The sequence below is a fragment of the Hyperolius riggenbachi genome, chromosome 4 (genome assembly GCF_040937935.1).
Source record: "Hyperolius riggenbachi isolate aHypRig1 chromosome 4, aHypRig1.pri, whole genome shotgun sequence".
Lineage (NCBI taxonomy): Eukaryota > Metazoa > Chordata > Amphibia > Anura > Hyperoliidae > Hyperolius > Hyperolius riggenbachi.
Genome location: NC_090649.1, coordinates 359,410,084 through 359,434,352, shown reverse-complemented (window position 1 = coordinate 359,434,352; position 24,269 = coordinate 359,410,084). Strand labels below are relative to the sequence as shown.

At 44.1% G+C, this 24,269-nt stretch overlaps 1 protein-coding gene across 1 annotated transcript in view; it reads left to right on the top strand.

Annotated features, from left to right (window-relative positions):
• LOC137570836 (saccharopine dehydrogenase-like oxidoreductase) overlaps nt 1-24,269 on the top strand; it is a 452,635-nt gene that overhangs the window by 35,816 nt on the left and 392,550 nt on the right. The gene's annotated exons all lie outside the window — the stretch shown is intronic.

Sequence of the window (24,269 nt, the reverse complement as noted above, 5' to 3'; positions counted from 1 at the left end):
CCATTGAGTTCCCACCCTCATCCTTTGGAGTCCTATACAGTCAACCTTTCTTTTTTTAGAGTTAATGTACTTGTAAAACTTTTTTGGGTTAGATTTGATATCCTTAGCGATTTGTTTTTCAGCTTCAATCTTTGCCTGCCTAATTTTTTTTTTACAATTTTTATTGCACTCCTTATAATTGCTTAGTGCAGCCTCGGTCCCCTCCTGTTTTAAGACCTTATAGGCATTCTTTTTCCTCTTCATTTTATCTTTAACCTTTCTATTCATTCATAGAGGCCTTTTTTTATTCCTAGATATTTTGTTTCCATATGGGATATACATACTACAATATTGATTGAGTATAAGTTTAAAAGCTTGCCATTTCCCTTCAGTGTCTTCCCCTTGTAGTACATTATCCCAGATCATCAAACTTAGTGCCTGCCTAATTTGATTGAACTTTGCTTTTCTAAAATTCATAGTTTTAGTGGTCCCGCTGCCCCGTGGCCTATCAGTCACCAGATCAAACGTTATCATGTTGTGATCACTATTTCCCAAATGTTCTTGAACCTGCACATTTATATTCCCATACAGCCACAGACATTCTCTTTCTTATTAATTTTCCAAGCAGACTAGTTTATGTGTATCCTGCTTCTTCTGTTGAATAAACTTTGGGCATGCCTCAATGTCTCCGTCAAGACTGATTAGATCATTTTTTTAAACTCTCACTCATTGCTAATGAAGCATCTGTTTTTACATATACAGGGAGTGCAGAATTATAAGGCAAATGAGTATTTTGACCACATCATCCTCTTTATGCATGTTGTCTTACTCCAAGCTGTATAGGCTCGAAAGCCTACTACCAATTAAGCATATTAGGTGATGTGCATCTCTGTAATGAGAAGGGGTGGGGTCTAATGACATCAACACCCTATATCAGGTGTGCATAATTATTAGGCAACTTCCTTTCCTTTGGCAAAATGGGTCAAAAGAAGGACTTGACAGGCTCAGAAAAGTCAAAAATAGTGAGATATCTTGCAAAGGGATGCAGCACTCTTAAAATTGCAAAGCTTCTGAAGCGTGATCATTGAACAATCAAGCGTTTCATTCAAAATAGTCAATAGGGTCACAAGAAGCGTGTGGAAAACCAAGGCGCAAAATAACTGCCCATAAACTGAGAAAAGTCAAGCGTGCAGCTGCCAAGATGCCACTTGCCACCAGTTTGGCCATATTTCAGAGCTGCAACATCACTGAAGTGTCCAAAAGCACAAGGTGTGCAATACTCAGAGACATGGTCAAGGTAAGAAAGGCTGAAAGACGACCACCACTGAACATAAATGCAATAACAGTTACCCCGGACACCAGAAAATAAACGCAATGGGCAACATGTCAGCCCAAAATAAACGCAATGCGGGCAACATGTCAGTATAAAATAAACGCAATGCGGGCAAACATGTCAGTACAAAATAAATGCAATGCGGGCAAACATTTCACCAGAAAATTAACGCAATGCGGGCAAACATTTCACCAGAAAAGAAATGCAATACGGGCAAACATTTCACCGGAAAAGAAACGCATTGCGGGCAAACATTTCACCAGAAAATTAACGCAATGCGGGCAAACATTTCACCAGAAAAGAAACGCAATGTGGGCAAACATTTCACCAGAAAAGAAACGCAATGCGGGCAAACATTTCACCAGAAAAGAAACGCAATTCGGGCAAACATTTCACCAGAAAAAAAAGCAATGCGGGCAAACATTTCACCAGAAAAGAAACACAATGCGGGCAAACATTTCACCAGAAAAGAAACGCAATGCAGGCAAACATTTCACCAGAAAAGAAACGCAATGCGGGCAAACATTTCACCAGAAAAGAAACGCAATGCGGGCAAACATTTCACCAGAAAAGAATCGCAATGCGGGCAAACATTTCACCTGGAAAAAGAAAGCATTTACTCACCTGGCAGAAGTCTCCGGCCTCTGGCGCGCTGCTCCCGGGACCACCTTCCTCCTGAAGTCTCCCGCGCTGACAGGCAGAGCAGGGCTACGGCAAGATGGCGCCCGAAGCCCTGTACTGGAGACACAAATAGTCTCCAGTGCAGGACTTCGGCAGCCATCTTGCAGTAGCCCTGCTCGCCTGCCGGTGTCGGAACAGACACCGGAATACGAGGCTGGAGCGGGGCTGCGGGCAATGAACTGGCACGGCATCTATAGACGCCGCTGCCAGTTCATGAGGAGAGTGGCCAGAGTCCCAAGGCCGGGACGTCCCGCTGCTGAAAGCGGGACGTTTCCCGGGACCTCATGCAGCCTGGGACAGCGGACCCCAAATCCGGGACGTGTCCCGGGCAATCCGGGACGTCTGGTCACTCTATATTAGTAGATGAAATCCTTAGGATTTTTTTTTTTACATTAATATTCAAAAACAGTTTCTCCGTGTAGTTCCAGCTCCACTTTCCTCTTTCTGAGGTGTTTAAGCTCTTTGATGAGATTGTTGTTGTTGTCAGACCCAAATTCACCCCCTGGTTTACGAGGGAAGAGGATGTCATTGGATGTATAGTTGTAGGTCAATTCCTCATTCTCCATTGAAGGCAAGAGGAGTAACCAAAGTAGATTGTTTACACTTTATTGTTCTACTCACTTGCAGTTGAACAACTGAAGATTACAATGCTAAATCTACTCACTTGCAGTTGAACAACTGAAGATTACAATGCTAATCGTGCAGGCCCAATCACAGTCTGCACATTGGTATGAGAGTGACCGCAAAGAGTCCAAAGCAGTACTATCGAATAGAGTAGATCCTTTGAGGTTGCGTACACTATGGTGCCTTTTGTAAAGAGGGACCCTGCAAGGCCCCCGAAACAAATGTTGGCCTAACTGTGTTTTTGGCACAGTAAAAAGCGTTTGGCACAGTAAAAAGCGTGCTTTAAACCTGCAAATTGGTATGCTGATAACCTTCGTTAATGAACTGTAAAATATGGAGGCAGGTCAGTGAAGATCTGGTGATAATCTGATGATCTTCAGCAAGGCTGGATTTGGGCAGATGTGTCTTCATGAAAGATGTGTGAATCAAGTCACATACAGTGTTATCCTACTAAAATGAAGTTACTCAACAGCAATGGGAAAAACTGTGAGGGCTTGTTCACACTGCAGGCGTTATTGGCTTTTTTTCGGCTACGTGCGGTTGTTAAAAAGCGCCCCCCAACCGGTTGGCCAATTAACATCTATGAAACTTTCATATCAGTGCGGGTCATGCGCTGTGCGGCTTGCAAAGCGGTGCGTGCTCCTTTTTCGGGGCGATTCCACCTCAATGGAAGGTATAGGAAAATTGGAAAGTGCGTACAAAAACGCGCAATAGGGTGATTGCGCTCATGGCTTTCCTTCCGCTGATATTTAACCACTTGCCGACCGCGCACTCATTCGGCAACGTGGCAGCTGCAGGACCAGCGACGCAGATCTGCGTTGCCGGCTGCAGGCTAATTAATCAGGAAGCAGCCGCTCGCGCGAGTGGCTGCTTCCTGTCAATTCACGGCGGGGGGCTCCGTGAATAGCCTGCGGGCCGCCGATCGCGGCTCGCAGGCTAAATGTAAACACAAGCAGAAATAATCCGTTTTGTTTACATTTGTACAACAATGCTAACAGTAGCAGCGTTGTACTGGATCAGCGATCCCCGGCCAATCAGCGGCCAGGGATCGCTGTCACATGACAGGCAGGAGCCTGTTAGAGGCTGCACAGGACAGATCCGTTCCTGTGCAGCCTCGGATCTCCGTGGAAGGGAGGGAGGAGAGGGATAGGGGGAATACTGCGGTGGAGGGGGCATTGAGGTGCCCCCCCCCCGCCAGCCACATGCAGGCAGGAGCGATCAGACCCCCCCCAGCACATCATCCCTCTAGTGGGGAAAAAAGGGGGGCGATCTGGTCGCTCTGCCTGGTGTTTGATCTGTGCTGGGGGCTGTAGAGCCCACCCAGCACAGATCAGCAAATACAGCGCTGGTCCTTAAGGGGGGGTAAAGGCTGGGTCATCAAGTGGTTAAACGAAAAGTGTTTCCGGATCAGCCTGCACTTTCTGTTTGTTGGCAGAGCTGGCGCATAAGAAAAACCGAAGATGAGTCGCAGGGGCTGGTTCAACACAGAAGACCTGATTATGCAGGTTCAAAATTATCCATTTCTTTATGACAAAAGGCATCCTGATTATAAAGACCAATGAGACCTGGGCTGACATCGCTGCTTTTTTAAATGAAGATGTATGGGACCAATTATCGGAAAATAGCAAGGGAGATAAAAGTAAGTTATCTCTGATGTTTTTTTATTTTTTTTATTTTCCTTAACATATGTAATGCTTGCTATGTTTATTGAAGAAGGCAATACTTGTGATGTTATTATAAGCGAAACGACTGCAATAGGCCTCAGAACCAGATACACATGTGCAGTGGCGTAGCTAGAGATTATAGGGACCCATAGCAAAACTTTCATGGGGCCCTCAGGTGTAGGCACTTTTAAGCAATGCCACCTGCCCCTATCATATGGATATGGGTTAATTGGGCAATTAAAATTTCCATGCAATCCACACTCAATGGCAACTCCAGCTTCAGATTTTTTTTTTTGGGGGGGGCTCAAAAGAGGTACAATGTTGGCAGGCGGGGCTCACGGCCCCCCCCCCCCCCCCAAAAAAAAGGGAAAGGCGTGAGTGCGGCATACTAAGCCCGCCACATCAGGTAATTCCAGGTAAAGGTGCCACCAGTATAGGTAATATAGTTGCACCAGTATATGTAATAAAGTTGTCCCCAGTATAGGTAGCCAGTATAGTTGCTCCCAGTATAGGTAGTATAGTATGGGGCAGCACAGTGGCGTAGTGGTTAGCGCTCTCGCCTTGCAGTGCTAGGTCCCTGGTTTGAATCCCAGCCATGGCACTATCTGCAAGGAGTTTGTATGTTCTCCCTGTGTCTACATGGGTTTTCTCCAGGCACTCCGGTTTCCTTCTACATCCCAAAAACATACAGATAAGTTAATTGGCTTCCCCATAAATTGGCCCTAGACTACACGATACATACATAAAACATATGACTATGGTAGGGATTAGATTGTGAGCTCCTCTGAGGGACAGTTAGTGAGAAGACAATATACTCTGTACAGTGCTGCGGAAGAGGTCGTCGCTATATAAATACTAAATAATAATAATAATAGTTGCCCCAGTATAGCTAATATAGTTGCCCCCAGTGTAGCTAGTATAGTTGCCCCAGTATAGATAGTATAGTTGCCCCCAGTGTAGCTAGTATAGTTGCCCCCAGTGAGGGGGCATCTATACTACCGCCTTCAATGCCGCTCACTGTGCTTCCGGATGGTGACGCTGCGCTCCAGTGGAGTGAGGTGAGTAACTCTCCACCCGCCTGCTTGCTGCCGCATCTATGGAAGGGGAGAGAAGCAGAAGGAGGGGACCCAGGTGAGGGAGGGAGGGTTCTGGCCCCCCTCCCCAACACTGTCCCTGCTGCCCCTCCTTCTAGCGTGGCTTCCCCTCCTGCTCTGCCGCTGTGGGGGGCAGGTAGCCGGGGTGGGCTTTCGGAGGGGCTCACAAGATGTCAGCTGGGGCTTGAGCCTGGGTAAGCCCCAGTGTTGAACCGCCTATGTCTACACTGCATATAGTCCATGGGCACTTAGACAAATGCATAGTGTGGAGGAACACAAGAAAGTTAATGATGAATGAATCAACCACCAACTGTGCCCCCTCTGCTTCAGGGCCCCATAGGAGCTGCTATGGCTATTGCTACGCCCTTGCACATGTGTGGCATGTACTGTCTTTTGAACAGCCATGCTTATTAATAATGTAATTAGTGACCACTTACAGCAAATGTATTGACATGTTTCTAAAGACAGAAAAATGCAATGTGTGTTGTAAGATATATATATTTGTAACCTGCAATGTGGAATAATATTCTATAATGCAATATGCTGAAATGTGCCTCTTTAACCTCAACAAGGTAAGCAATGTCCCATTTATAACACTCACATACCCGCCACATACACGCAACTTTTTTAGTACCTTTTTTAAATATTTTGACTTAACTTGCATTATTTCATCTGTGAAAGGCCTCATAGCATGATAACAAAGGTCAAAGGCCTCATCATCCAGGAAGGTGCAGGGATAGGCAGGCACATGGGTGTTAGGCCAATGGCATGGCCCATGGATGTGAAGCTGTCTCTCTAGTAGTTCCATGCACACATATGTACAGGTGTACAACACAATGTTTTGGATGTTGGCCTTCATCTACCTGTATGCAGTGGTGCTCAGCAAGATTTCGGATATCCGAACTACCCAGATAATCCGAACTTTTTCCACTATCCGAATTTTGTATAGCAATTCGGATATTTTTAAAATCCGAATAGCACTGTCCGATCAAACTCGGATTTCCCATCTGAAATCCGAAATCCAGACGGATAGTTAGTTCAGATATCCGAGCAGAAGCTAAAATCCCCACATCATCAATAAGTGTTTCCCTTAAAAAAAAAACATGATGCTACATGCCTCATTTACCCGAAAAAAAAAAAGTTTTAAAAGCAATTTAAAGCCCACTTCCAGTTTTCTACCCGTATATCCGAATCCGGGCGGATATCTGGGATACTGGGTTCGGATATCCGATTCGGATTCCAAAATTTCAAATTCTGATATCTTGGTATCCGGATCCGAATTCAATCCGGATTTTGAAAAGGGGTATCCGAGCAGCACTGCCTGTATGTGCAATGTAGTGCTGCATATGTATGTTCTGTTGCTAGTAATCTTCACATTTAAATAAATTAATGACATTAATGTGTTGTTTTTTTCATTTGAACAATTGAGGACCCGATGGAAGTCTGTTCGTGATATTTATAAGAAAGATGTGAAGAGACAAAAGAGGCAAGAAAGAAGTGGTGCTGGTGCTAGCAAACGCAAACCATACAAATTTGCCAAGTTCTTGAAGTTCCTCAAGCCACATATTACTACTGGAGTGTAAGTATGAGCACTGATGCAGGGGTAAGCCATGATGCCTACAATGGATAAGGTGAGGTTTATTACTATTCTCTTTTCTTAACAATGTTGACGACATGTAATGATCCGCTCAGCTGGATGCACTGGCAGACAGCTGTTTGACCATTCCTCTAGTCTGTGGGCTGCAGGTCTCTGCAAGAGAGACCTGTTTTTCCATTACAAGTTTCTGGTCTGTTCTGCTGCTGAGGAATTTGCATACACTCGTTATGCAAATCCCTTACCTGCCTCCTTTGATGACTGGCAGTATAAAGAGCTATGTTTCCCAGAGTCCTTTGCTGGTCATAAGAGTTAGTCCTGTGGAACACTCGCCTGGAGTGTCAGCCTTGCTCTTTGTTTGAAGATTAGCCTAGAGTAATTCCTGGGACTGCACTAGGCAGGTTTCCCTAGTGCAGTTAGGATTTCATTATTTGTATTCCCTGTTCTGTCTGTCTGTGGGGTGCTAACCAGAGCAGCGGTTGTTACTGGTAGGCCCCTCTGTTCTGTTGTTGCCTTACTTGGATCGCACTCGCTCTGACGGAAAGAGCAGTGGATCGTATCTCTTACGTATTCCTGTTTTCGTGTGTCTGTCTTGTCTGTTACGAACGCTTGCTGGAGGCTCGGTAAGGTAACCGCTAAGCAAGCGCTCGCGTCCTCTGTTTTATGTTTGTCTGTCGGTGGTTAGTTAGGCGTGCTTGGCCCTGTTGTGCTTATCACGCGGGGTCTGCGCATAAACGCGTGCACTGTTGCGAATGAGTGCGGTGTTCGCGTTTAGTTAGCGTTTGTTATTTTCCTTATCTTCTCATTGTATGATTTGCTGTGCATTTGCTACTCTCGTGCTCTGCCTTGCTGTAGCCTTGTGTCACCTCTGCCAATCGCCTCTCTCGCGATTGCGTTCCTACTTCATATCTGCGGTTGTGTATGCACCGTCGCGAGTTGGCTAGTTTGGTGCACACACATACAATCTGTCCCTGTGCTTATTCTCTTCCGCAATCTCTTCTCTTGCGATTGCGTTCTCACTTGGTTTCTTCTGTTGTGTGTCCACCATTGCAGGTTGGCGGCTAGATTGGTGGACATACATACATTCCTCATCTGTGCTTATTCGGTCTTGTGTCGCTGTTAGCAATCGCCATCTCTGGCGATTGCCTTCTCACTTTGTCTTCATGGTTGTGTGTTTATCGTCGCAGGGTGGCGACTAGTTTGGTGGAAGCACATACCCTCTGTCGCTTTGATCTCTCTCTTTCAGGGCTATCTTGCCCTGCGTTTCTTCCCTTCGTACAATTCCTGTCTGGCGTGTGTGGCAGGGCAGAGGAGCTGTTCCTCTGCACTCCACAGCTCCACCTGTCGACAGGAATTTCCCTCTACAGGTGCATTGCACCTTTTGCTGGGTTCCCTCAAATTACACGCTTGTGGAGGATTTCCGCATTGTCAGTGCACGTCTTGTGCGCTGATCATGGAGAGAATTCCACAACCGTTACACGACAGTTTTTCTGATGAAGAGACCCCAGGACCTTCACATGAAAATTTAGATATCAGTGACCCTTCATCACAGAGTACTAGCACAATATCTGTGCAGGAAGAAGACCCAACATGCTCATGCACTCCCCAGACAGCCATCCACCCATACGTCACCACCAGTTACACGTAATGTCTCATAAGCCTCATACACACGATGCACAAATGTCTCACAAGAGACAAAAAAAAAACAGCTACAGTTCGTCGACAGGTCCCTCTGTGCAGCAGCCGTACACACGGCGCACAGAGGGACAGAGATGCAGCGGAAGCTGTCGCCAAAGGTTCCTCCCCCCCGCCGGAAGCTTGGTGCATTGTGTATGGGTTGCTGTCGATAGTCCGCATACACACGCAGTACGCGTGGCAGACTAGCGACAGCTGCGGCAAAGTTGCGGCGACAGCTGTTGCCGGCGATTAATACAATACAATAATACAATAACATTTGTAAAGCGCTTTTCTCCCATAGGATTGGCCATGTCAATCGCCTGGCGACAGTTCTGACTAGCGACGGTTCGTGGAGCGCGCCTCATACACATGGGGGACCTGTCGCCGCAACATGCGCGTGCCACGTGTTTGTGGCGACAGTTGTGCTCCGTGTGTATGTACCAATACAGAAGTAGACCCAGCTTTCAGTACAGGAAATCAGGAAGAGGCATGAGTAGATCGGAATAGGATATGAAAATGGTCAATTCCATAGAAAAAGCTGTCACAAATATGGAAAAAATAAATAAAGCCTTTGATGCACTGAATGAGTCCTATACTCAATTCCTTTTGAGTCTAGTGCCATGTTTGCAAAAACTTCCTGAGGAGAAATTGTTGCTAGCTAATCATGATATGATTGAGGTTTTGAACAAATATATGACACCAGACCCACCTTTGTGAAACCAAAACAATGCAGATTATGGGTCATATGGGTCAACATCATGAGCCATACAGGTACTCAGTACAGCAACCTTACTATAGTCAACATGTCTATAACTCTTATCATTACTCAATGCCAAGTGTGCCACCTTACCCTCATATGTCTGCACAGCAGTACCCATCCAACCACCGATGCCTCCAAGAACATCCAGCCCACAAGAACCCTCTCTTGACACACCAGTGTATACAGATCTAAGTGGTCAATGTAGTGTTTTCAACAGGCCACACCAAGAGTTCCCAGCCAGTGAGATATACTTTATCTCACCAGAATTGTTTGTGGACGATAATTAATGTGTCCTCCTTCCATTTAGGTTGTATTTTGGTTTTTATTTTGTTGTTGACATTTTATGTTGAGAATTTTGAATGTTATTTCTTATCTGACATTTTAAAAATGACATTTTTACCATGTCAGTGTAAAAAATTGTTTTTCTCATACTCTGGGTACAACATATAGGCTGCATCAACAGTGTAGATAATTGTTTCAGTCTGGGCCCCAAATTGCCCTGCCCATATTGTACGCTCAGTCTTGAGCACCAAAAAAAATGTCCTCATGACAAGCGTACCATTGTCATTTGTTGGTTGCAAATATAACAGTTCCTGCTGTTAACTTTTTTTTTTTTTTAATGACAGCCTTTAAAAAAACAACCCCCCCCCCAAAAAAAACAAACAAACAAAAAAAACAAATAAAACTGTAAAAAAAAAACCAAAAAAAACATTTGTCCTCCCTTTTTTTTAGGATAAGTTAAAGTATTGTAGGTTGACGAATGTGCCTGTGACATGTGTAGAAGTGTGGGTATAGTGGGCGCAAAGTATTAGCATATAGCTGTTGGTAAGGAAGTAGGTGTTAAATACGGTGAGGTTTGATGAAAACAACAAATATGAGGTGAAATTGGCTATGAGGGGACATTAAATATCTTACACATGTTACTACAGAAACGCATGCAAAAAAACCTCAATAAAAAACAGGTGACTATAATCAACCAGGTGTATACACATAATTTGTAAAGGTGAACACACAAAACAAGGTAAATTGAGTGACATTGAGCCATGACATCTCTGCTGACATTCATGGGGTGCACCCAGTACTGACGAGGCCTCTCCCTTCGACTCATGAAGACATCAACGCACAAAAGAACAAGCAACTCATCCTCCATGGCTATAGTCCTTTCCCCAACCCACAAAGCATTGCAGGTAAGACTCCCCCTATATATGCTACACAATACACATTACACACATTTAATCTTTAACCCTCCTGGCGGTATGAAAAATTCCGCCAGGAGGCAGCGCGGCAGTTTTTTTTTTCGCTACATGATAGCCGCTGTTCAGCGGCATCCCCCCGCCCTCTTCGATCGCCTTCGGCGATCTCCGATCAGGAAATCCCGTTCAAAGAACGGGATTTCCTGGAGGGCTTCCCCATCTCCATGGCGACGGGGCGGGATGACGTCACCGACGTCAGCGACGTCGTGACGTCATTGGGATCCACCCCTCGGCGCTGCCTGGCACTGATTGGCCAGGCAGCGTACAGGGTCTGGGGGGGGGCGCGCGCCGCAACGTATAGCAGCGATTGGGCGCGGGGCGGCGGCGATCAGTGTGCTGGCGCAGCTAGCAAAGTGCTAGCTGCGTCCAGCAAAAAAAAAATTAAGAAAATCGGCCCAGCAGGGCCGGAGAAAACCTCCTGCGCGGCTTACCCCGAACTACGTTCGGGGTTACCGCCAGGAAGGTTAATAATGTTAATGTGGCTGGATGGTGTAATGGTTAAGGGCTCTGCCTCTGACACAGGAGACCAGGGTTCGAATCTTGGCTCCTCAGCACCTATTCAGTAGGAGACTTTTGGAAAGTCTCCCTAACACTGCTACTGCCTATAGAGCGCGCCCTAGTGGCTGCTGCTCTGGCGCTTTGAGTCCGCCAGGAGAAAAGCGCGATATAAATGTTATTTGTCTTGTCTTGTCTAATGTGCATTATTTGGTGCAAGGGCTCTTTAAAATCTTCAAAAATATAGCTGTAATATGAAAAACGCCCTCCCAAAAAACGCTTACAAAATGCGCACAAAAAAACGCCTTGCCCACCCAAACGCCGGGAATTGAAAAAAAACCCGCACAACGCTAACACAATCGGAACGCAATGTGAACAAGGTCTGAGAAAGCATGCTAAAACACGTAAAAGCTGTGACTGCAAATCTGCGTTATTCCACCAAATACTGATTTCTGAACATTTCTTACTTGCTGTTAAAACATTATTACAGTTTTGCTTAAAGTAAGCATTTTTTTCTCTTTGTATTATTCAAGCTCTGCAAACACTGCATCATTTTTCTTAGGATAAATATTGTCAGTAGTTCTTAGAAACCAAGGCAAAGTTTTCCAGTCCAATACTGTGTCACCTATATAAGATAATACCTGAGAAACCGATGATTTTGCAGTGATCTCATATATATATATATTTATTACATGCCTTTAGGTTTTAATAAAAAAAGTCATTTATAGAAGATAGAAGATAAATAAAGGAACTTTGCCCCATGAAGTATGTGTAATTTCTGAGCAAATGATTAGGACTGATTACACAACCCATCTCTGCAGTGAGTTTATCTTGAGTTAACTGAACCTTAATAACCTTCTTAATAGGTTTAAAGTCTATTTTCCACATACTAACAAATCAGTTACTTAGAACAGTAATTTTTTGTTCTGTTAAATATACGGTAGTTTGTTGCAGATTCGAGCTGCACATGTTATCACATAGAAATGCCATAGCAATAATTTCCTTCTTAAAGTTACTAAGTATCATATGCAGTTACACTACAGAGAAACAAAATTATTTCCTGTTTTGGAAAGGGACAAAAAAAAACAAAATTCCACCTACTGAAAAAACTATGCGAAGTGCAGCTTTGCCTTTTTAACCATCGACACACCAGATTGGGATAAACAGAAGCATCTTAAATCACTAAGAATGTTGGTCTGGATGTGAAGTGTTGTGAACCACTTTGAGATGTTCTCATTGTTACCAAGCCTTGCAGTAAGGAAAGAACTGAGAAATGCCCACATTATTATTATTTTTTTTTTAATGTTCCTGTGTCTCTCGGGTAGATAAAGATTACATTTTAAACCAGATAATATTTTAGAAGTTAAAGAATGACCTCTGTATGACCTCCGTGAAAGCCAAATTCAAAAGTAAAATGGTAGAAAAACATTAAAGAGAACCTGTAACAAAAAATCTCCCTAGATACTTACCTCGGGTGAGAAAGCCTCAGGGTCCCAATGAGACTTCCCCATCCTTTGTAGCCTGGAGGAATCTAGAACTGGCTCCCCCAAAACTTCCTCGACAAAGCCTGACAAACACTGCACAGGCATGGCAATATTTACCTACCGTGATCTTATGCAGGCACAGTAGCTGCTCTTCACTTGGGCTAAGGAAATAGCCGAGCCCGATCGATTCGCTCTACTGTGCTGGGGCAAAGAACTCACACCTGTGCAGCAGAGCGGATACGATCGGGCTCGGCTATTTCCACCTTATCCCAAACGAAGAGTCGCTACTGGTTTATGGTAGTTCAATATTTACCTCACCGCTGTTTGGGTGGTTGCAGCGGTGAATTGCTTGGACAGAGAAGGACGGGGGCAGCCCCGTTACAGTCCAGAGGCTTCCCCCTCCCGATGTAAGAATCCCCCCAAGGTTTTTTTTTTGTTACAAGTTTCTTTAAAGAACACTTGATGATTGGCCCTAGACTATGATATACATATACATACAGTATATACTTACATACATGCATACATACATACACATACTGTGTATGTATGTGTGTATATATATATATATATATATATATATATATATATATATATATATATGTATATATATATATGTATGTATGTATGTATATATATATATATATATATATATATATATATATATATGTATGTATGTATATATATATATATATATATATATATATATATATATATATATATATATATATATATATATATATATGTGTGTGTGTGTGTGTGTGTGTATGTATATTGGAGATATGGCTATAGTAGGGATTAGATTTTGAGCTCCTCTGAGGGATAGTTAGTGATATGACTATATATACTGTATGTAAAGCACTGCAGAAAATGTTGGCGCTATATAAATTCTAAATAAGAATAATCAGTTGTGTCTGAAACACAATGGGATACATTCAAAGGGAAATAAAAACTCGAGATGCTAGCATAATATTGCCCCTGTTTAACTCTCTAGTAAGGCCACATCTGGAATATGGAATTCAGTTCTGGGCACCACATTACAGGAAAGACAGGGGCGTAGCAATAGGGGGTGCAGAGGTAGCGACCGCATCGGGGCCCTTGGGCCAGAGGGGCCCTCCCTCAACTGCAGTATTAGCTCTTTATTGGTCCTATGCTGATAATAATCACTTCTATAGATACTTTGAATAGTGGTAATCATTAACAAACTGTTCCCCATCCCCTTCTTGCACCTCTGACACTGTAGCTGCCATTGGCAGGTTTTGGTGTCCCGCATAGTCTTTTTTCAACCAAAATAACTATGTAACTATGTAACTATGTAACTATGCATCAATTGCTATGTATAGAGTGCATGGGGGGCCCCATTGTAAAACTTGCACCGGGGCCCACAGCTCCTTAGCTACGCCACTGAGGAAAGATATTGCAGTTTTAGAGCAGGTGCAGAGACGAGCAACAAAATTGATACGAGGGATGGAAGGTCTCACTTACCAAGAAAGGTTAGATAAACTGGGTTTATTTAGTCTAGAGAAAAGACGCCTTATAGGGGATCTAATTAACATGTATAAATACATCAGAGGGCAATATAAAAGTTTGGTGGATGAGCTTTTTGTCCCTAGGCCTTCTCAAAGGACTCGAGGACATGATCTGTGCATGGAGGAAAAACGCTTTAGCCATTTATTTAGGAAAGGGTTCTTTACAGTACGAGTGATAAAGATGTGGAATGCATTGCCACAGGAAGTAGTTATGGCAAATTCTATACCTGCATTTAAAGGGGTCTTAGATGCTTTCCTTGCGTTGAAAGACATCCATGGCTACAATTACTAGGTAATGCCCAGTGATGTTGATTCAGGGATTTTATCTGATTGCCATCTGGAGTCAAGAAGGATTTTTTTCCTTTTGGGGCTAATGGACCATGCCTTGTAAGGGTTTTTCGCCTTCCTCTGGTTCAACAGGGATATTTCAGCGAACAGGCTGGTGTTGTACTTTGTTCTCTGGTTGAACTTGATGGACGTATGTCTTTTTTCAACCCAAATAACTATGTAACAAACCTGAAAACAAGCATGTAGCTAATCCAGCTATATTTCAGTCAGTGGTTTAAAAGGAAATAAATATGTCAGGGATCAATAATGCATACAGTGCTCAAAAGTATGAGTTCAAACGGTTAATTTATTTTTCAAAGCATGAGTACTCAGAACTCACTGATGAAAGTTGTGACCAGCGCCCCCTTAAAAACATGAATCAACAGAAGCCTATACCCTACATGAAATGATAAGCCTTGTCTTAATAGACCTGTCCCACACATTTTTAGGGGTGGGTAGAACGGGTGACCACAAGGGACCTAGCGGCAGAGGAGGGCGAAGTGGCGGGGGGAGCATGGGCACAAAGCAGTAACAACTCACCTACCGGAATCCATACACAGCCTCTATCTGGTTCCTCCTTTGCATTCATTGCATTGGTATCAGTGCCCCCTATGATGACGTATTTGCATGTCATCACAGAGGGCGCAGTTACCAACAGGATGGATGCACCATCCTCCCCCCAGCTCTGCGCTCCCACTGTGCCCTTCCCCCTGCCGCCAAGGGGGGACTATATGGGAGGGGGCACCCTGGCTACCTGTATGGGATGGAAGGGGCACCCTGGCCACCAATATGGGAGAGGATGGGGCACCCTAGCCACCTATATGGGCGGAGAGGGGGGGACCGTGGCCACCTTTATGGGAGGGGGACCCTAGCCACCTATATGGGAGGGAATGTGCCACCCTGGCCACCTATATGGATGGGGCACCCTGGCCCCCTATATGGGAGGGGATGGGAGATGCTGTCACCTATATGGGAGGGGCATCATGACCACCTATATGGTAGGGGGCATCCTGGCTTCCTATAAGGTGGGGGCATCCTGGGTACCTATATGGGCGGGGGCACCCTGGCTACCTATATACTAGGTGTAGGAGCACTCTGGCTACCTAATTCATCCACACAGATCACCACACACACCTGCCATACAGATACACTATTGTGCATGTTTTGCTGGAGCCCCAGCTTTCTGGGCTGGCAAGCTATGCGCTTTCAAGGTTTCTCGGTGTAGTTCTATGTTCAAGATCACATGGGTCCTGGGCTCCGGACTGTTCCACATCCTCCTCACCTACATGTTTTGCACTATCACCTTTTAGCCTTTTTGTCACCCCAGGCAAGAAGTTCTTTTTGCCCCCCACACGCACACCCTAGAAAATACAGTAGAAATGTGTCATATAAAGTGGATGCATAATACAGGGCGTTCTAAAGATACAATCTATCTGCCGATCCTGTCGCATTACGTTGCACACCCTTCCTCCACTTCCCCAGCTTAGTTTGTAAATGAAGATTATAGCGCAACAGAAAATATATATATATATATATATATATATATATATATATATATATATATATATATATATATATATTTCTCCTCCTACTCCTAAAAATTTACACGAAGAGCCCACAGCACCACGTCAGTAATAAATAGCTATTTTATTGTTTAAGAAGACAAAGAGATATCCATATGGCTACCTCTTTGTCTTTTTAAACAATAAAAGAGCTATATATTACTGACATGGTGCTGTGGGATCTTCGTGTTGGACTTTACTTGACCCACTTAGGGCTACTGGGTCTATCCACTTTAGCACACGTCTGTCCCCATCTGGGTGCTGGTCTACCTGGTTCCTACTCCTAAAAATGACTTGTTTAAGTATCTCATGGTTTTATTTTATATTTAAACATATTTTTCAGACCATAAGACGCTCCGGACCATAAGACACACCTAGATTTAGAGGACAAAAACCATGAAAAAAAAAAGTGTTTGTTGTTTGAATTACTGCCACATACGGTTTTATGATTTCTTACATCTTACAGGATCATACCGTGGCTTTAGAGGGACAATGGCTGCCCATCTAAATGTCCTGTTTTAGAAAAAAATGACACAGAGAGCCCAATATAGTGTAGTAAGTTGGGTGATGGGTAAATGGAAAAGTATATGATAGATATACCCACAAGTCAGGGTTACCAATTAGGCAACCACTGTGTAGGCAGGTGAGGAGATTAGGCCTGTCCTCACTCAGGATTAAGATGTCGCTCTCTGTAGATTAGGAGAAGAAAGGGAATTCAACCCCTCCACCAGGGGTGGATGCTGATATTGTAAGGAGAACAGAGGCGCCAACAGAATAAAATATATCTAAAACTTTAAAATTCCTTGGGAGGTGGACTCATCTCCCCGAAGCAGACCTGATACTGTCGGTTTTAGTACAAACAAATGTATTTATATACTCCAACATACAGTACAACATTTCGTGGGTATATTCCCGCTTCTTCAGACAATAACAAACAGGAGTACACACTGAAAGACAGAGACAAATACAGTGTCCTCAGACTAATGAACATCATGTTTGAGTGTTATTAAAGTCATTGGTAAGGGGGCATAAAAAGGCAAGGGGGGTAGGGGAGTCATAAAAAATATACCGGGGGGGGGGGGGGGTGCAAACGGGTTGCCAGGCTGGGAAAAGCCTGCTAGGGTGCTGGATATGGTGAGTGGACTTGGTAGTGGTGGATGGGAATTGATGAGGAAAAATAGTGTACATAGTGGAACAAAGTAATGTATGTAGTAGTGTCAACCAAAGGTATGGGGTGTGGAAACAGGAGGGGGGGATGAAAAACATAGAATAAAGTGATATAAGGAAGGTTTTTTGACTCTGTCCTGGTGTGGAGGTTTGCAGCTTCTTATATACTTAAATTGGTGGGTGAGTGACCAATCCTGCGGTGTGTGGAGGTGGAGTTAGTTGAGGGACAATAGTCTACACCTATAGGGCTGTGGGGACAAAAGGGGGAGTGGGAAAATGGTTATGTAAGTGGTGGTGGGCGGGGGATAAATGAAAGGCAGCATCTTTACCTATAGGACAATGGGGACGTGACTGTTGTCCAATAGGGAGTGGGGGAATGGAAGTGTGAGGGTTTGTGGGCGGTGCGACGATAATGTCGCACCGCTATAATAACCTATGGGCAGTCCACCTGGATGTCAAGGGCTCTGCCTCCGACACAGGAGACCCAGGTTGGAATCCCGGCTCTGCCCGCTCAGCAAGCCAGCACCTACTCAGCATAAAAATAAGATAAACGGTTTGCAATAAATAAATAGATACCACATGATTAAAATCAAAAGTATTATAAAAAATGTTTACACAAATAGATCAAAGTTATATATATAAAAAAATTGAAGAAAGACCAATTATTTTCTGTTTATGTAGATACAATACATGATTAGTTTTAGCATATTGATAGCAGAGTGCGGTGTTCTGCTGCCACCTAGTGCTTATACAGTGGACATATATATAACCGTATTCTGCTCATTGGTTTTCTTTTTGGTAGCAGTATGATAAATGCATAAATATTGTATAAAAATTATATATATATGAAATAAATGTAAAAGAAAACCTAAAAGACATAAAAAGTCCCTATTTGATATGTAATAAACCAACAACATATAAGTGAAGTCGTAACTCTATAGGTAAATATATCGCCAGTGGCATGATTAAAAGAGAGGACAATAATAAAAGAAGCTATTATTGATTGTGGTATTAATGAATTGTTTCCAGTTGTTCGTTTAGACGATCTGGAAGTTTTTAGCATCTGAATCCAGTACATTTCATGTTTTTTTAGCAGGTCGAAAGATTTGGAACGGTTTTGTGGGATGGTTTCAATGAAGGTGATGTGAAATAGATCAGGATTGCTATTGTGTACCATGGTGAAGTGCCGTGATACACTGTGTAAGGCTCCCTGCACACTGCAAATCCGTTTTCCGATTCCGATTCCGATTCCGTTTCCGATTCCGATTCCGATTCCGTTTCCGATTTTCCTTGAATACATTCAACAGAAAAACGGATCAAAAAACGCAGCATGCAGTTAAGATTAAAAATCTGAATCGGAATCGGATGTAAAAACAGATTAAAAATCTGAATCTGAATCTGATTTGCTTGCAGTGTGCAAGAGGCCTAAGGGATATTTGTTAATGATATTACACTTATGTTGGCCAATTCTGCTTCTTGCAGGTTGGGTGGTTCTGCCCACATACTGAAGCTGGCAGGGGCAGGAGATAACATATATTACAAATTTTGATTTGCATGTGATTATATCTTTAATTTAGTTAATTGTGTGGCGTGGGAATAAAAAGTATTGGAATGAATGATAAATTTGCACAGGGTGGAATCTACCTATACTGGGGGACATCTATCTATATGGGGGACAGCTACCTATGTGTGTGTGGGGGGGGGGGGGGCAGCTACATATATAAGGGGACATGTCCCTATAATGGGAGGGGGGCAGCTACCTATACTGGGGAGACAGCTACCTATACAAGGGGACATCTACCTATACTGGGGTAAAGCTACCTTTACTGGGGCAACAGCTACCTACAATATACTGAGGGGCAGCTACCTATACTGGGGGGACAACTACGTATACTGGGGTGCAGCTACCTATACTGGGGGGGACAGCTATCTATACTGGGGGGCAGCTACAGTGATGCTCATAATTATTGGTTATCAGTTGTATGCAAACTATTTGAAGAGTTACTAAGAGATACTATACATAACTTCATACTAGAAAATAATCTTATTTCTCAGCATCAGCATGGGTTTACTAAAGACAGGTCCTGTTTGACTAACATGCTCAGCTTTTATAAGGTAGTGAACGCTAATGTGGATATTGGGAATGCTGTAGATGTGATATACTTGGACTTTGCAAAGGTCTTCGACACTGTTCCCTACAAAAGTCTAGTGCAAAAGTTGAGGATGCAAGGACTGGGGAAGAGTCTGTTTTGCATGGATAGGGAACTGGCTAATGGACAGAAAACAAAGAGTTGTGGTCAATGGATCATACTCAAAATGGTTGACGGTTAGCAGTGGGGTCCCACAGGGGTCTGTACTGGGTCCAGTGCTCTTCAATTTATTTATTAATGACCTAGTAGATGCAGTAGAAAGCAATGTTGCTATTTTTGAAGATGATACAAAATTGTGCAGAATCATCAACTCTCAGGAAGATAGTGACATATTGCAACAGGATCTGGATAGGATGGCTATATGGGCACATAAATGGTAGATGAAATTCAATGCTGAGAAATGTAAAGTCATGCATTTTGGTCGTACCAATGGTCTAGCACCATAGAAAATAAACGGGATACAGATGGGGACATCAAACTTGGACTTAGGAGTACTTATCGACAACAAGTTAAATAATCGTATTCAATGCCAAGCCGCTGCAGCTAAAGCTAATAAAATTTTGGGATGCATTAAAAGGGAAATAAAAACTCGAACTTCTAGCATAATATTGCCCATATAACTCTCTAGTAAGGCCACATCTGAAATATGGAATTCAGTTCTGGGCAGCACATTACAGGAAAGATATTTTTCGTTTTAGCGCAAGTGCAGAGACGAGCAATAAAATTTATACGTGGGATGGAAGGTCTCACTTACCAAGAAAGGTTTAAAACTGGGTTTATTTAGTCTAGAGAAAAGACGCCTTAGAGGGGATCTAATTAACATGTATAAATACATCAGAGGGCACTATAAAAGCTTGGCAGATGAGCTTTTTGTCCCAATGCTTTCTCAAAGGACTCGAGGACATGATCTGTGCATGGTGGAAAAACGTTTTAGCCATTTATTTAGGAAAGGGTTCTTTACAGTAAGAGTGATTAACCACTTCCCGACCGCCGTATTGACAAATGACGGCCGGGAAGTGGACCCCGCAAGGACCGCCGTATTGACAAATGGCAGCGGTCCTTGTAGGGGCATGGGCGGAGCGATCGCGTCATCCGTGATGCGATCCTCCGCCGGCGCCTGTCTCCGCTCACCCGCCGCAACATCCCGCCGGCCATACGGAAGCGCCGGCGGGATGTTAACCCGACGATCGCCGCATACAAAGTGTATAATACACTTTGTAATGTTTACAATGTGTATTATACAGGCTGCCTCCTGTCCTGGTGGTCTCAGTGTCCGAGGGACCACCAGGGCAGGCTGCAGCCACCCTATGTCACACCCAAGCACACTGATTTCTCCCCCCCTGCCCCAGATCGCCCACAGCACCCCTCAGACCCCCCCCCTGCCCACCCCCCAGACCCCTGTTTGCACCCAATCATCCCCCTAATCACCCATCAATCACTCCCTGTCACTATCTGTCAACGCTATTTTTTTTTACCCCTGCCCCCTCCTGATCACCCCCCACCCCTCAGATTTTCCCCAGACCCCCCCCCCCGACCCCCCCCCCCCCTGTGTACTGTATGCATCTATCCCCCCTGATCACCTGTCAATCACCTGTCAATCACCCATCAATCACCTCCTGTCACTGCCACCCATCAATCAGCCCCTAACCTGCCCCTTGTGGGCAATCTGATCACCCACCCACACCAATAGATCGCCCGCAGATCCGACATCAGATCACCACCCAAGCGCAGTGTTTACATCTATTCTCTCCTCTAAACACCCACTAATTACCCATCAATCACCACCTGTCACTGTTACCCATCAGATCAGACCCTAATCTGCCCCTTGCGGGCACCCAATCACCCGCCTACACGCTCAGATTGCCCTCAGACCCCCCCTTATCAATTCGCCAGGGCATTATTTACATCTGTCCTTCCCTGTAATAACCCACTGATCACCCATCAATCACCCCCTGTCACTGCCACCCATCAATCACCCCCTGTCACTGCCACCCATCAATCAGCCCCTAACCTGCCCCTTGCGGGCAATCTAAACACCCACCCACACCAATAGATCGCCCGCAGATCCGACATCAGATCACCTCCCAAGTGTAGTGTTTACATCTGTTCTCTCCTCCAAACACCCACTAATTACCCAGCAATCACCCCCTGTCACTGCTACCCATCAGATTAGACCCCTATCTGCCCCTAGGGCACTCAATCACCCGCCCATACCCTCAGAACGCCCTCAGACCCCAGCCCTGATCACCTCGCCAGTACATTGCTTGCATCTATTTCCCCCTCTAATCACACCTTGCGACACCCATCAATCACCTCCTGTCACACCCTAGCACACCTACCCATCAGATCAGGCCCTAATTTGACCCGTGTGGGCTCCTGATCACTCGGCCAAACCCTCAGATCCCCCTCAGACCCCCGTCCGATCACCTCCCCAGTGCATTGATTGCATCTATTTTCCCCTCTAACCACCCCCTGAGACACCCATCAATCACCTCCTGTCACCCCCTAGCACTCCTATCCATCAGATCAGGCCCAATACAACCTGTCATCTAAAAGGCCACCCTGCTTATGACCGGTTCCACAAAATTCGCCCCCTCATAGACCACCTGTCATCAAAATTTTCAGATGCTTATACCCCTGAACAGTCATTTTGAGACATTTGGTTTCCAGACTACTCACGGTTTTGGGCCCGTAAAATGCCAGGGCGGTATAGGAACCCCACAAACTGACCCCATTTTAGAAAAAAGACACCCCAATGTATTCTGTTAGATGTATGACGAGTTCATAGAAGATTTTATTTTTTGTCAAAAGTTAGCGGAAATTGATTTTTGGTTTTTTTTTCACAAAGTGTAATTTTTCACTAACTTGTGACAAAAAATAAAATCTTCTATGAACTTGCCATACACCTAACGGAATACCTTGGGGTGTCTTCTTTCTAAAATGGGGTCACTTGTGGGGTTCCTATACTGCCCTGGCATTTTAGGGGCCCTAAACCGTGAGGAGTAGTCTAGAAAACAAATGCCTCAAAATGACCTGTGATTAGGACGTTGGGCCCCTTAGCGCACCTAGGCTGCAAAAAAGTGTCACACATGTGGTATTGCCGTACTCAGGAGAAGTAGTATAATGTGTTTTGTGGTGTATTTTTACACATACCCATGCTGGGTGGGAGAAATCTCTCTGTAAATGGACAATTGTGTGTAAAAAAAAATCAAACAATTGTCATTTACAGAGATATTTCTCCCACCCAGCATGGGTATGTGTAAAAATACACCCCAAAACACATTATACTACTTCTCCTGAGTACGGCGGTACCACATATGTGGCACTTTTTTACACCCTAAGTACGCTAAGGGGCCCAAAGTCCAATGATTACCTTTAGGATTTCACAGGTCATTTTGCGACATTTGGTTTCAAGACTACTCCTCACGGTTTAGGGCCCCTAAAATGCCAGGGCAGTATAGGAACCCCACAAATGACCCCATTCTAGAAAGAAGACACCCAAACGTATTCCGTTAGGAGTATGGTGAGTTCATAGAAGATTTTATTTTTTGTCACAAGTTAGCGGAAAATGACACTTTGTGAAAAAAAACAATTAAAATCAATTTCCGCTAACTTGTGACAAAAAAATAAAAACTTCTATGAACTCACCATACTCCTAACGGAATACCTTGGGGTGCCTTCTTTCTAAAATGGGGGTCATTAGTGGGGTTCCTATACTGCCCTGGCATTTTAGGGGCCCTAAACCGTGAGGAATAGTCTTGAAACAAAAATGACCTGTGAAATCCTAAAGGTACTCATTGGACTTTGGGCCCCTTAGCGCAGTTAGGCTGCAAAAAAGTGCCAATCATGTGGTATCGCCGTACTCGGGAGAAGTAGTATAATGTGTTTTGGGGTGTATTTTTACATATACCCATGCTGGGTGGGAGAAATAACTCTGTAAATGGACAATTGTGTGTAAAAAAAATCAAAAGATTGTCATTTACAGAGATATTTCTCCCACCCAGCATGGGTATATGTAAAAATACACCCCAAAACACATTGTACTACTTCTCCCGAGTACGGCGATACCACATGTGTGGCACTTTTTTGCACCCTAACTGCGCTAAGGGGCCCAAAGTCCAATGAGTACCTTTAGGATTTCACAGGTCATTTTGAGAAATTTCGTTTCAAGACTACTCCTCACGGTTTAGGGCCCCTAAAATGCCAGGGCAGTATAGGAACCCCACAAATGACCCCATTTTAGAAAGAAGACACCCCAAGGTATTCCGTTAGAAGTACGGTAAGTTCATAGAAGATTTTATTTTTTGTCACAAGTTAGCAGAAATTGATTATTATAGGTTTTTTTCACAAAGTGTCACTTTCCGCTAACTTGTGACAAAAAATAAAATCTTCTATGAACTCACCGTACTTCTAACGGAATACCTTGGGGTGTCTTATTTCTAAAATGGGGTCATTTGTGGGGTTCCTATACTGCCCTGGCATTTTAGGGGCCCTAAACCGTGAGGAGTAGTCTTGAAACGAAATTTCTCAAAATGACCTGTGAAATCCTAAAGGTACTCATTGGACTTTGGGCCCCTTAGCGCACTTAGGGTGCAAAAAAGTGCCACACATGTGGTATTGCTGTACTCGGGAGAAGTAGTATAATGTGTTTTGGGGTGTATTTTTACACATACCCATGCTGAGTGGGAGAAAGATCTCTGTAAATAGACAATTGTGTGTAAAAAAAATAAAAAAATTGTCATTTACAGAGATATTTCTCCCACCCAGCATCGGTATGTGTAAAAATACACCCCAAAACACATTATACTACTTCTCCCGAGTACGGCAATACCACATGTGTGGCACTGTTTTGCAGCCTAACTGCGCTAAGGGGCCCAAAGTCCAATGAGCACCTTTAGG